Genomic DNA, 14,096 nt, shown 5'->3' on the forward strand with positions numbered 1-14,096 from the left:
TGGTGGGCTGCCGTCTATGGGGTCGCACAGAGTCAGACACGACTGAAGCGACTTAGCAGTAGCAGCAGCAGCAATGCAAAGCTCTTATACAGGAAACCACCAAAAAAGAAATAAAGAAAAGAAAAAGGAGCTCTACCATATTTTGTTAATTTTAACCAGTATCTGCTGCTACTGCTAAGTCGCTTCAGTCGTGTCCGACTCTGTGCGACCCCATAGACGGGAGCCCACCAGGCTCCCCCGTCCCTGGGATTCTCCAGGCAAGAACACTGGAGTGGGTTGCCATTTCCTTCTCCAATGCATGAAAGAGAAAAGTGAAAGTGAAGTCGCTCAGACGTGTCTGACTCGCAGCGACCCCATGGACTGCAGCCTACCGGGCTCCTCTGTCCGTGGGATTTTCCAGGCAAGAGTACTGGAGTGGGGTGCCATTGCCTTCTCCAAACCAGTATCTGAAGTCTGCTATTTTCTTTCCATCTTAAAATGGAGATGAATAAGTGAATCTTGCCTTAAATGTTTCAATTGTCCTTTGTACAAAAGCCAGATAAATGAGCTCATTTGGGGGAACTAATTGCATTATTGTGGAAAATTCATTTTTAGAATAAAAAATATTTTAAAAATTAAAAAAAATAATAATTCACTGAGGGCCTATCCAGTGACAGGCACCATCACAAGTATAAATGATAGAGCACTGAAGAAAAGATATGATTTCTGCCCTCATGAAGCTTACACTCTGAAAATGCTCCTGAAGTATTTGTTTGATCTGAACTGCATATTAAATCAGGGTGGTAATATGATTTTCTAAGAATGATAGACCTACAGATGACTTATTAGTATTAATAAAAACTAGTGGGTGGACCAAACTAAAAATAGCACTAAAAGAGGAGAAAACAAAATTTTTCAGGACAAAGAAGAGTCAGCACAGAATCATCCAAGTATTAAAAACACAAAGCACACAACTTATCAGTAGGTGGCAAATCAGCAGAATCACATTCCCAAGTAGAAAAAAAAGCCTTTAAGAACAATAATAACAACATACTACATAAACATCAATTATTGAGAAAAGAAGACAAAGACAGCAAACCCTTAAAACACTGTCCATTTCCTCCAAAGCACATACATTTAAATAAAGTTATGCGTATGTACTATGTCGTTTCAGTTGTGTCCAACTCTGCGGCCCTATGAACTGTAGCCCACAGGGCTCCTCTGTTCACGGGATTCTCCAGGCAAGAATACTGGAGTGGGTTTCTATGCCTTTCTCCAGGGGATCTTCCTGACCCAGTGATCGAAACTGCATCTCCTGTGGCTGCTGCATTGCAGGTGGATTCTTAACCACTGAGCCACCAGGGAAGCCTGAAACATATATATTATCATATGTAAAATACATAGCCAGTGGGAATTAGCTCTATGACGCATGCAACCCAAACCTAGTGCCTTGTGACAACCTAGAGGAGGGGGATGGGGAAGGAGGTTCAAGAGAGAGGGGACATATGTATACCTATGTCTGATTCAGGTTGATGGATGGTAGAAACCAACATTATATTGTAAAGTAATTATCCTCCAATTAAAAATAAAGCAAAATGTTTAAAAAAGAGAGAGAGAAGCTTTGTACCTGCTTTCATCACCAAAGGGGGCAATTTCTCTTGTCCTGTCCCCAGTTTTTTTCATGAACACCCAGAAGAGGCTTAGAAAAGAGCTTGAGTCAGTGCCTCTTCCCCTTGAGTCTGGAGCCCCAGAAAATTCTTCAACTGTCTTGCCAGCCCACTCTTAAAGATGTGTTTAAATGTTGGCTGTTTATTTTTTACACACTTTCATAACAGCTGCCTCGTTCTGCTCTACTTTAACAAAGATGAAGCAACTCATGGGCCCCCTCTCTCCCCAGAGGGGTTCTCACAGTTTGAAACTCAGTTTACCTGGCTGTCTCGTGACCTTGGCTGTTTCACGGATTCCAGAAAATTTAGGATTTTGAAGATCTCTGAGGTTTTTCTCATGTTTAGTGTGTGGTGACATCTCTTAACGTTTCTTTGCGAGCATGCTCGGTCACTCAGTGGCGTCCAACTCTTTGCGACCCTATGAAATGTAGCCTGCCAAGTTCCTCTGTCCATGGGATTTTCCAGGCAAGAATCCTGGGGTGGGTGGCCATTTCCTTCTCCAGGGGATCTTCCCAACCCAGGGATCAAACCCACGTCTCTTATGTTTCCTGCTTTGGCAGGTGGGTTCTTTACCACTAGCACCACCTGGAAAGCCTAAGGTTTCTTTACACAAAGTGGAATAATTCAGATAGGGCTGCAAATGTCTGAAGATCTAGGTAGACAGATAACCTAAGTGATTAAACTAATTTAAGAGCAACAGGTATGAATTATGGCTAAATGAAGAATGTATGACCACCGAAGGGTATTTAAATGTTTTTAAATTATTTAAATGAAATGTATCTTTTTAATTCAACTGATGAGATGTGATCCCTGGTTAAGACAAGGGCAGAATTAGGTGCGTTCATGTCTGGTTGAGAAACTGGTTGATGCATCACTAAAGAGAACTTCAGCATGTATCATTTTCATTCCTATTGTCATCCCCAGGAATGTTTACTTAACCCTGTGCTATTTTTTATATTTTAATTACTGTTTCAGTGAAGCTATAAGAAGAATGGTATTCTAATTTTTGCATAAAACTAACCAAGAGTTATTGCTATAACACTTTGCATCAGAATCAGGATTTGTGAAGTCAGGTTAAAATAAAGGAGATAAGGTTAAAATAAAGGAGTTAAGGATGTATATATGTAAGGTCCTAAAAGTGAACCTGCTAAATCTACTTCAAATTTGCAGGTGCATTAGGACTTCCCTAGGCTTCCCTTGTGGCTCAGCTGGTAAAGAATCCACCTGCAGTGAAGGAGATCTGGGTTAGATCCCTGGGTTGGGACGATCCCCTGGAGAAGTGAAAGGCTATCCACTCCATTTTTCTGGCCTGGAGAATTCCATGGACTGTGTAGTCAGTGGGGTCACAAAGAGTTGGACACAATTGAAAGACTTTCACTCATTTCACTAGGTCGTCCCTGGTGGTCCAAGGGTGAAGACTTTGTCTTCCAATGCAGGTTCAATCCCTAGTCGGGGAGCTAAGATCCCACATGCCTGAGGGTCAAAAAATCAAGACATAAAACAGAAGCAATATTGTAACAGATTTAATAAAGACTTTAAAAAAAGATCTCCATCAAAAAATCTTTTTAAAAAATTTACAGGTGTTTAGGATCAGTGATATCTGACTTAATAATAGAAGTTTATACCCAAATGACTTCATGACTTTTAAATAGATGAAAATTCATCAAGTCAAAAGAATGACATAGTTACCCAGAAAACCTGCTTCACCTTAGGTTACATCAGTGAAAGAAAGCATTCAGAACAAAAGAAGCCTTTAGTCCCATTGATGAGATACATGTGTGGTATCCTGTTGCCATATTTCACAAGAGTCACTGACTTACCGGAATTTAGAAAGAGGAAGATGGCCAGGATGATAGTCTGAGGAAGAGTTGAGTCAGAATATTAAGTCTGCAAAGGGAAACCTGAAAGAACAGAACATCATCTTCAAGTACTGGAAAAGAAAAGAGGTGGAGGTTGGGAGGCAGGATTTGGCCCCAGAGAGCAGAAATTATTTAAAACAACATTAGGAGTAGTAAACATATTGGGAGTAGATGAAACTTATTTTGCATTATTTGATATGTTTTTATACTTGGGGTAAGGTAGACAAACATTTCCCCTCTGATCAAACAAAAAACTAATGATTAAATAAATGTGATGCATGTTTGTGCCTTTCGTTGTTAGTTAATGTAAGGTTTGTAATATGTCCCAGAGCTGAGGGAGAGCAAAAGTTCTGTTAGCTGAAGGACAGAGATATGAATTTTATAGAAAAATTAATAATATGATTATGAGTCAGTTGGTCTGATTCTTTGAAACCCCATGGATCTTTCCCTAACTGCTAAACCCCTGTTACCTACAAGCCAACCTTCAAAACTGCATAAATCTAGGTTCCTTGGGAGCCAGGACCGTATCTGGTTGGTCACTACTGAATCTCCAGAACCTCACACAAAGCTCAGTTAAACGTGCCATAAACAGCTACCTGTGTGGATGGTTACTCCCTTCCAGGTATTTTCAATGACTCTGTTCCACCCAAGTGTTGAGATGCTCCCAGAGTTATGTTGGATCTTCTGCTGCCCGTTGTGTGCCCAGAGTTGTGGACACACCCAGCCATAGTCCTTGGATCTCTGCCTTCCCTGTAAGCCTTGACTCAGACCCTCTTCTGGGTCACAAGGAATTCTGTTCTAACTGTCCAGCCCCAGGTCCCTGTGCCTTCTCCTCCTGCTCTAAGTTTAATTATTAATTAATCAATTTTTTTTAAAACTAGTGAATATAGCAAAAAAGAAACAGACTCACAGATGAAGAGAGCAAACTAGTGATTACCAGTGGGGAGAGGGAAGGGGTAAGATAGAGGTAAGGGATTAAGAGATACAAACTGCTTTGTGCAAAATAAATACACTACAAGTATATATTGACTATTGTACAACACGGGGAATATAGCCAATATTTTATAATATAAATGAAATATAACCTTCAAAATTATGAATCACTATGTTGTACGCCTGAAACGTATATAATATTGTGCATCTACAATACCTCAATTAGGAAAAAGAAAGAGATATCCATTTCACTTTTATGCCTCTGAAGCTATTTCAGGAAAGTGAAGCAAAAGATGCTCCATAATTCTTATCAGTTAGGAAATTACAAAGGTTTTAGGAGCAATGTGCCAGGAACCATGGAAAAGACTGAATATATACTGAAAATCACAATATCACAGTAACACACATGGCAGAAGTTCCTCTGTCAAAATGTTGAGAAAGAGATTCACACTGGATGGAAGAGGATTACAATGTTCTTTCCCAACGCTAAGATCCTATTAATAGGGACAAAGTAGGATAATCAAATAGCTTAGAAACCTGATTAGGAAATTATAGATAGAGAGGGAATTTTAGGGGGCTTCAGAAGACCACAGTAAGGTTAATGATCACCCAAGAAAGTAATGTGAAAATTCTGAAACAGTGTGGGCTTGCTTGACTCATAAAGCAGAGCAAGTCCCTTAGCATCAAAGCTAGATTGGCTTGTTTAACAATACAATCAAGCTAACTTGCTTTGCAACAAAACTATGCAACAGAAGCAAGACATGCCCACAAACAATAAAACAATGGTGATTGAGAACCATATTCTGCCCAATGAGCTCAGTGAGTTAATGACCCCCAAAACATGCCCTTTGGACTTTAAGACATGTTCTTTGCACAATGCCCCCAAAACAATAAAATGGTGGTAGCAAATAAGGCCTAAAATCTGCCCAGCAATGTCATCAAGTTTATGACTCCCAGGGTATGCTCTGTGAACACACACACACACAAAAACAATCATTTAGGGAAAGGTGACTTCTCAAAATAAAAGACCCTCATTGTACTGAGACCTGGAACAATTTTTCCAAGTGCTATGACAGTCCTGGCCTGACTATGTAAGGACAAGAAAGCTTCCCTGCCCTACCTGGGGGAGGAGCTGGTGATGGAAATATGAGGTCTATTCAAGAAAGACAAAGAAAAGAAAGACAAAGAGGATCTTCTTCCCCTTGCCTCTCTTCCTTTGATTATAAAACTGTGACCCCCTGAGTACTCAGGGCAACATGATGCTTGCCTGCTGGCCCACTTGTGAGCCTTACAAGCATCCTATTCTAATAAATCACTTCCTATCTATCACTCGGCATCTCACTGAACTCCTTTCTGCATTGAGATATAAAGGATTGTGGTACTGGACCTCTTCAGAGTCCCAGAAATGACACCTAAATGGTCTCACTATGCTTTAAAAAACAGGGCAGTGGAAATGAGAAAGGTTAGATAACTTCCTTCATAATGAAGCAATGGATCTAACAACAATTGTTATAATAAAATCTATTGAAAATATGGATGCTAGTGGCTCCTGAGAACAGTACATCACTTCTGTGATTTCCCTGCCAAAACCACAGAACCTGGATCTAATCATCAGGAAATAACAGACAAGCCTCAATTGAGAGACATTCTACAAAATAACTGACCATTTCAAAAAAGTCAACATCAAAAAGCAAAATAAATACTGAGGAAGCATTCCAGTTTATAGAGACCAAAAAGACTTGACAAGTCAATGCACACTGTGATCCTGCAAAATACCTACAAAGAATACTACAGGAACAGTTGATGAGACTTGCATATGGAGTATGGATTAGACAACAGTCTTGTACAAATGTTAAATTTCTTGATATCGGTAATTGTACTATGGTTGTATATGAGACTGTCTTTAGGAAATACGTTGTGAGGTATTTAAGGGAAAAGGGTGTGAAGGGGAGCAAAATAGGTCTCCCACTCTGTCATGTGGGATTTTTTCTCATAAATTTATTTATTTATTTATATTTGGCTACAGTGAGTCTTTATTGCTTTACATGGGTTTTCTCTAGTTGCAGTAAGTAGGTGGCACTTTTTGTTGTGATATGCAGACTTCTCATTGTGGTGGCTTCTCTTGTTGCAGAGTACAGGCTCTAGGTTTGAGGGCTTAGTAGTTGCAGCTCCCGGGTTTAGTTGCTCCGTGGCATGTGGAATCTTCCTGGACCAGGGATCGAACCTGCCTGCAGGGGCAGGCAGATTCTTTTCCACCGTTTCACCAGGGAAGTCCCATGTGGATTATTTTGAACTGAAGGCAATCAAGACCCAACAGACTCAAGGAAACTTATTACCTCTCTTCACTGCCTGAAAGAATTTAGATCGGGGGCTGCTAGGAAGAGAGCTATCAGCAGAGATAACTTTTTAGCTGAAAGACTCACCTACATGGCACTGCACACATCTGCTCTTCTCATCATCCTGTGATCTGTCCTCCTCCCCTTTGAAGCCTCAGGGCCATACATTCCTTTATCAGAATGCCATACAAGTCTCAATTACTTGACTGCCTTTGGGTTTCACATTGGGGCAGGGGGGAGTATTAGTATTGTTTATGGGAATCCCATACATAGAAAATTTGTTTTTCTCCTGTTTCTTTGTCTTGCATCAATCTAATTTTCACACCAGCCAAAGACCCTAGAAGGGTAGAAGGGAAAATATCTCTGTCCCTACAGATGTTAAATTAACTAAACAAGGAGACCATGAGACTAAGGTGATGGTAATACCTTAGCAGCCTACGCAAGCAAACCAAAACCTAAGTGTGCACTGGCTTCAAGGTGGAGAGTTCGAAATCCAAGGACAGCCATCACAAACAGCCAATGAAGCTTTTCCAAATAAGACAAATGCTTAAGCTACAGCCAACCAATGCTGCCGCTGCTTCAGTCGTGTCCGACTCTTAGCGACCCCATGAGCTGTAGCCAGCAGGCTCTTCCGTCCATGGGATTTTCCAGGCAAGAGTACTGGAGTGGGGTGCCATTGCCTTCTCTGCAGCCAATCAACAGAGCATTCCTAACCATCTCAGTTTGGCAACTGCTCAATTTGAACTGATTTTTGCTTAAACCCTTAAAATTTTTTAATTTGCCTCAAGGGGCATGATGTCTGCAACTTACTGTCAAATGGTTTAGAAAAGAGAGAGAGAGCACATGGGGCAAAATATAAGCAATGGATGAATGTGGATCGTGTGAATACAGTTCAAGTGACAGATGCACAGTGAAACCAGACAAACCAAAACGTTGGAATTTGGAGCAGAGAAAGGCTTATTGCGGGCCATGCGAGGAGAATGAATGGTTCATGCCCCACAAACTCCAAACTCCCTAAAGGGCTTCAGCAAAGCCTTTTTGAAGTCCAGATAAGGAAGACACCCCAGGGTATGTGATGGGCCCACGTACAGTTTTCTGATTGGTTGATGGTGAGGTCATATTATCAATCCTTAGGCGCCTGTAGGTTTGGGGTCATGTTCTTCATTTCTTCTATTTGGTGGTGGTTTTTAGCATCTGAGGGCTTCCCTGATAGCTCAGTTGGTAAAGAATCCGCCTGAAATGTTGGAGACCCTGGTTCAATTCCTAGGTCGGGAAGATCCACTGGAGAAGGGATAGGCTACCCCCTTGTATTCTTGGGCTTCCCTTGTGGCTCAGCTGGTAAAGAATTTGCCTGCAATGTGGGAGGCCTGGGTTCGATCCCTGGCTTGGGAAGATTCCCTGGAGAAGGGAACGGCTACCCACTCCAGTATTCTGGCCTAGAGAATTCCATGTACTGTATAGTCCATGGGGTTGCAAATGTATAGCCCATGGGGTCCCACGGATATGACTGAGTGACCTTCACTTCACTTTAGCATCTGGAAAAAACTCAGAAAATATGCATGAGTTACTGTTACCTGGGTACTTCAGAGAGGAGCCATAGCAGAAAATACGAGGGAAGGGTCTGTCCCAGGAAGCCCCCCCTATAGTGTCCTGCTCAGTTACAATAGGGCCTAGGAGTTCCTTGAACATGCATATGTTCCTTATACAGAAACTTAGGGCTTCCCTGGTGGCTCAGTGGTAAGGAATCCTCCTGCCAATGCAGAAGATGAGGGTTCAGTCCTTTGGTTGGGAAGATCCCCTGGAGGAGAGCATGGCAACCCAGTTCAGTATTCTTGCCTGGGAAAACCCATGGACAGAGGAGCCTGGTGAGCCACGGTCCATGGGGTCTCAAAAGAGTTGGACACGACTTAGCAACTAAACAACAGCAGAAAGTTATAATGTTTCTGTAAGTTTAAAATTTTATCTAGGACTTCCCTGGTGGTGCAGTGGATAAGAATCCATCTGCCAATGCAGGGGACACAGGTTTAATCCCTGGTCTGGGAAGATTCCACATGCTGAGGAGCAACTAAGCCCATGCATCGCAACTACTGAAGCCTACGCTCGAGGGCGTGGGAGCCACAGGAAGAGAAGCCACCACAATGAGAAGCCCTCATTCCTCATCAAAAGTAGCTGCTGCTTGCTGCAACTAAACAAAGCCCGAGGTAAGCAACAACGGTCCAGCGCAGCCAAAAATAATTAATTAATTAAAAAATAAAAAATTTGGAGGGCTTCCCCCAGTGTCTCAGTTGTAAAGAATCTGCCTGCAATGTAGAGATGTGGGTTCAATCCCTGGGTCAGGACAATTCCCTGGAGGAGAACATGGCAACCCACTCCAGTATTTTTGCCTGAAAAGTCTGATAGACAGAGGAGCCTGGAGGGCTACAGTCCATAGGGTCACAAAGAGCCAGACATTACTGAAGCAACTGAGCATGCAGGCATGCTCACAAGCTCTTACATATCTGTAAGATATAAACAAAAAAATAAAAATGAAAAAAATTTGATCTGGATAAAAGTTATTTAAAAATATGAAATAATTGCAGGAGTTTTGCTCACTTCTATAAGGATTTGAGGGTAAAAGAGAACAGGCAAGTTAAAATGTTAAAGCCATTCTGACTATCTACTTTGAGGATAGCTAACAAACCACTTTCCTTTCGATATTAAGGACTTCTGGCAGAACCTGCGTGAAATTAACACAGGTCCAAAGGAATTTAGCGAGACTCAAACAGAAAATGCCAAGAGCCATTTTCCAACCTTGGGGCCAGTGGCAAAAGATACACTCCCTCCCTCCCCCTCAAAGTCCCTCTAGTGACTATTTTAACTAGTTTTAGAAAACTAGTCTAAATGTTCTAGAAAATTAGCAAAATATTTTCTTATGCTGGTTTATAAAGTATTTAACAGAAATTAACTTTCACTGTGTTAAACCCCCTGTGAGTTGTTGGTCTTCAAATATCTGAGTAGGCAACACGCTTTGAGCACCTGCTGAGCATCAGGGGCATCAGAAAACTGAAGAAACTGCACGACACAGACATAAAATACTTGTCCGGGTCAAATGTTAAGCAAGTGACAGAACACGGAATTGAGCTAAGGTATCTTTCTCAAGGAGTTTCCCTGGTGGCTCAGTGGTAAAGAATTGTCTACCAGTGCAGGAGACTCAGGAGACTTGGGCTCAATCCCTGGGTCAGGAAGATCCCCTGGAGTAGGAAATGGCAACCCACTCCAATATTATTGCTGGAAAATCCCATGGACAGAGGAGCCTGGCGGGATACAGTCCATGGGGTCTCGAAAGAGTCAGACACGACTGTGACTTAGCAACTAAGCACAAGCACTGTCTTTCTCAAGAGCCCATGTTCTACTTCTCAGTCAATCTGCTTCTAAGACAGTGTAGTTCACGGATCCATGTCATGATATTTTGCAAAAGTATATCAGTTTCGTCGCCAACATGACCCTGCAGGAATGGAGTTGTCATCTCTGCTTCTGTATATAAAGAAACTGAAATGGAGGACTAATATTAGTTATTCCAATTCACAAAAGCTGAGAAATCATGAAGGCAAAACAGCAACATACCTCTGTGCAACTTCAAAACCCATATCCTGTTACCCATCAAGACAGCAGACTGTATTTTCAAGAATTGAGTGTTATTAAAAAAAAAAAAAAAAGGTAACTAGTGAATCTTAAGCTCTAATTAACTCAAATTAAATTATCTCATGGGAAATTTAATAAAATAACCCTCGAGCAAAAGATCATTTTTTTCAATGACTCTAAATAGCATCAGAAAACTATTCTAATAAAATGTACACACACTCAGAATGTCTGTCCCTGATGGTTTAGTGGTTAAGACTCCAAACTCCCAAGGGAGGGTGCCCTGGGTTCAATCCCTGGTCAAGGAACTAGATTCTGAAGGCCACAACTATGACTCTGTGCAGGAAAACATAATTTCTTGTAACACACACACACACACACACACACTCCAGATCTGTGGTCTTACCCCAGATATGATTGTTGATGTTCTCTTGCTTCCTTCTCTCTTTCCCTTCTTCTGTCTCAGTCTCTTTTCTGTTTCTGTCTCCCTGTTTCTCCTTCCTCCCCCCTCCTCTTCTTCTTCTCCCCCACCTTTAAATTTCAGTTGTATTAAAAGGTTACACTTTTAATCCTTGGACTGCAAGGAAATCCAACTAGCCCATCCTAAAGGAAATCAATCCTGAATATTCGTTGGAAGGACTGATGCTGAAGCTGAAGCTCCAATACTTTTGCCACCTGATGTGAAGAACTGACTCACTGGAAAAGACCCTGATGCTGCGGAAGACTGAAGACTGGAATAGAAGGGGACAACAAAGCATGAGATAGTTTTGATGGCATCACCGACTGAACTGAATAGGTTACAAAGGTTTCTGCTGCCGCCTAGTGGTCTTATTTGGGAAGTGACAGTCTCATTAGGAAAATCAGCAAGACCTTTATCAGTTCAGTGCAGTCGCTCAGTCGTGTCCGACTCTTTGCGACCCCAAGAATCGCAGCACGCTAGGCCTCCCTGTCCATCACCAACTCCTAGAGTTTACCCAAACTCATGTCCATCGAGTCGGTGATGCCATCCAACCATCTCATCCTCTGTCGTCCCCTTCTCCTCCTGCCCCCAATCCTTCCGAGCATTAGGGTCTTTTCCAATGAGTCAACCCTTAGCATGAGGTGGCCAAAGTATTGGAGTTTCAGCTTCAACATCAGTCCTTCCAATGAACCCCTAGGACTGATGTCTTTTAGGATGGACTGGTTGGATCTCCTTTCAGTCCAAGGGACTCTCAAGAGTCTTCTCCAACACCACAGTTCAAAAGCATCAATTCTTCGGTGCTCAGCTTTCTTCACAGTCCAACTCTCACATCCACACATGACTACTGGAAAAACCACAGCCTTGACTAGACGGACCTTTGTTGGCAAAGTAATGTCTCTGCTTTTTAATATGCTATCTAGGTTGGTCATAACTTTCCTTCCAAGCAGTAAGGGTCTTTTAATTTCATGGCTGCAATCACCATCTGCAGTGATTTTGGAGCCCAAACAAATAAAGTCTGACACTGTTTCCCCATCTATTTCCCATGAAGTGATGGGACCAGATGCCATGATCTTAGTTTTCTGAATGTTGAGCTTTAAGCCAACTTTTTCTCTCTCCTCTCTCACTTTCATCAAGAGGCTTTTTAGTTCCTCTTCACTTTCTGCCATAAAGGTGATATCATCTGCATATCTAAGGTTATTGATATTTCTCCCGGCAATCTTGATTCCAGCTTGTGCTTCTTCCAGCCCAGCGTTTCTCATGATGTACTCTGAATATAAGTTAAATAAGCAGGGTGACAATATACAGCCTTGGCGTACTCCTTTTCCTATTTGGAACCAGTCTGTTGTTCCATGTCCAGTTCTAACTGTTGCTTCCTGACCAGCATACAGGTTTCTCAAGAGGCAGGTCAGGTGGTCTGGTATTCCCATCTCTTTCAGAATTTTCCACAGTTTATTGTGATCCACACAGTCAAAGGCTTTGGCATAGTCAATAAAGCAAAAATAGATGTTTTTCTGGAACTCTCTTGCTTTTTCGATGATCCATAGGATGTTGGCAATTTGATCTCTGGTTCCTCTGCCTTTTCTAAAACCAGCTTGAACATCTGGAAATTCACGGTTCACGAATTGCTGAAGCCTGGCTTGGAGAATTTTAAGCATTACTTTACTAGCGTGTGAGATGAGGGCAATTGTGTGGTAGTTTGAACATTCTTTGGCATTGCCTTTCTTTGGGATTGGAATGAAAACTGATCTTTTCCAGTCCTGTGGCCACTACTGAGTTTTCCAAATTTGCTGGCATATTGAGTGCAGCACATTCACAGCATCATCTTTCAGGATTTGAAATAGCTCAACTGGAATTCCATCACCTCCACTAGCTTTGTTCATAGTGATGCTTCCTAAGGCCCACTTGACTTCACATTCCAGGATGTCTGGCTCTAGGTGAGTGATCACACCATCTTGATTATCTGGGTAGTGAACATCTTGCACAATTCTTCTGTGTATTCTTGCCACCTCTTCTTCATATCTTCTGTTTCTGTTAGGTCCCTACCATTTCTGTCCTTTATTGAGCCCATCTTTGCATGAAATGTTCCTTTGGTATCTCTAATTTTCTTGAAGAGATCTCTAGTCTTTCCCATTCTATTGTTTTCCTCTATTTCTTTGCATTGATCGCTGAGGAAGGCTTTCTTATGTCTTCAATTTTAAAAAAAACCTAAGATGTAGAAGAAAAAAATTAAGGGAAAAAATCAGCATGCAAAATTGCACACATTATTTCAGTCCTAGAATGTGTATGTGTGTAAAACTAAAATCTAAATCAAAATAGTACCTTTTTTCAGATGATGGCTTATGGGTAATTTTGTTTCCTCCTTTATACTTGTTGGGTAGAAGATTAGGCATGAGCAACAAGGGATGGCCTAGCTGAAAAAGATGCAACTGATCTCTAAACGCCATCCCAGACACACCCAGGAGAGCTCACAGATATGCTACAAAAATAACCACAGAGACTTTTCCAGTTTCTGCATATGCGCCCTAGGCACACGGTGGATACAAACTAACCACAGGGACTTCTCTAACTCTGGCACATGTGCCCTTGACCGTTCAGCTGTTTTCGCAAGTAACCTTAGGGAGCTAGGAGCCCATTAAGGGTTCATAAATATTCTACATATATGTACAACTGATTATAACAGACTGAACTGTGGGAAAACATATAGGAGCCTGTTATATAACTTGTAGTTGTCAATCAGCCTTGAGCATATGCCCATTTGCATCCGCTTTCTTGATTGGTGGTGGGTACAAACCATATTTTGCACAGGGCCCAACCAAAAGGAGGAGACAAGAAGTGTAAAAAGGGGGAAGCCAAGAAGGATTATTACCATGGCGCCTTTGGGGTTAACCTTTTCCTATGTCCTGGGAATGTCTGTTTAATAAAAGATTTGTCTGCCTGGGCTGTAACTGAGCTATCATTTGTCTGTCTTTTTTTTTTTTTAATAAATTTATTTATTTTAGTTGGGGGCTAATTACTTTACAATATTATAGTAGTTTTTGCCATACATTGACCTGAATCAGCCATGGGTTTACATGTGTTCCCCTTCCTGGACCCCCCTCCCACCTCCCTCCCCATCCCATCCCTCTGGGTCATCCCATTGCCCCAGCCCTGAGCATTTGTCTCATGCACGGAACATGGAATGGTGTTCCATTTCACATATGATAATATACATGTTTTAAACTGTTTAGTTTGTTGTTCCAAACTT

General features: G+C 41.7%; 1 protein-coding gene across 1 annotated transcript in view; it reads right to left on the reverse strand.

Annotated features, from left to right (window-relative positions):
* PDE6H (phosphodiesterase 6H) overlaps positions 1-11,134 on the reverse strand; it is a 134,823-nt gene extending 123,689 nt beyond the window's left edge. The window contains exons 1-2 of the mRNA XM_081589179.1: positions 10,799-11,134; positions 3,467-3,547 (exon numbers count right to left, since the gene is read on the reverse strand). The gene's annotated coding sequence lies outside the window, so the exon portion shown is untranslated. The remainder of the gene's footprint in view (positions 1-3,466; positions 3,548-10,798) is intronic.
* Between the last annotated feature and the right edge of the window lie 2,962 nt (positions 11,135-14,096).

The sequence above is a fragment of the Giraffa tippelskirchi genome, chromosome 4 (genome assembly GCF_054371585.1).
Source record: "Giraffa tippelskirchi isolate mGirTip1 chromosome 4, T2T-mGirTip1v1.2.pri, whole genome shotgun sequence".
NCBI classification, from domain to species: Eukaryota; Metazoa; Chordata; class Mammalia; order Artiodactyla; family Giraffidae; genus Giraffa; species Giraffa tippelskirchi.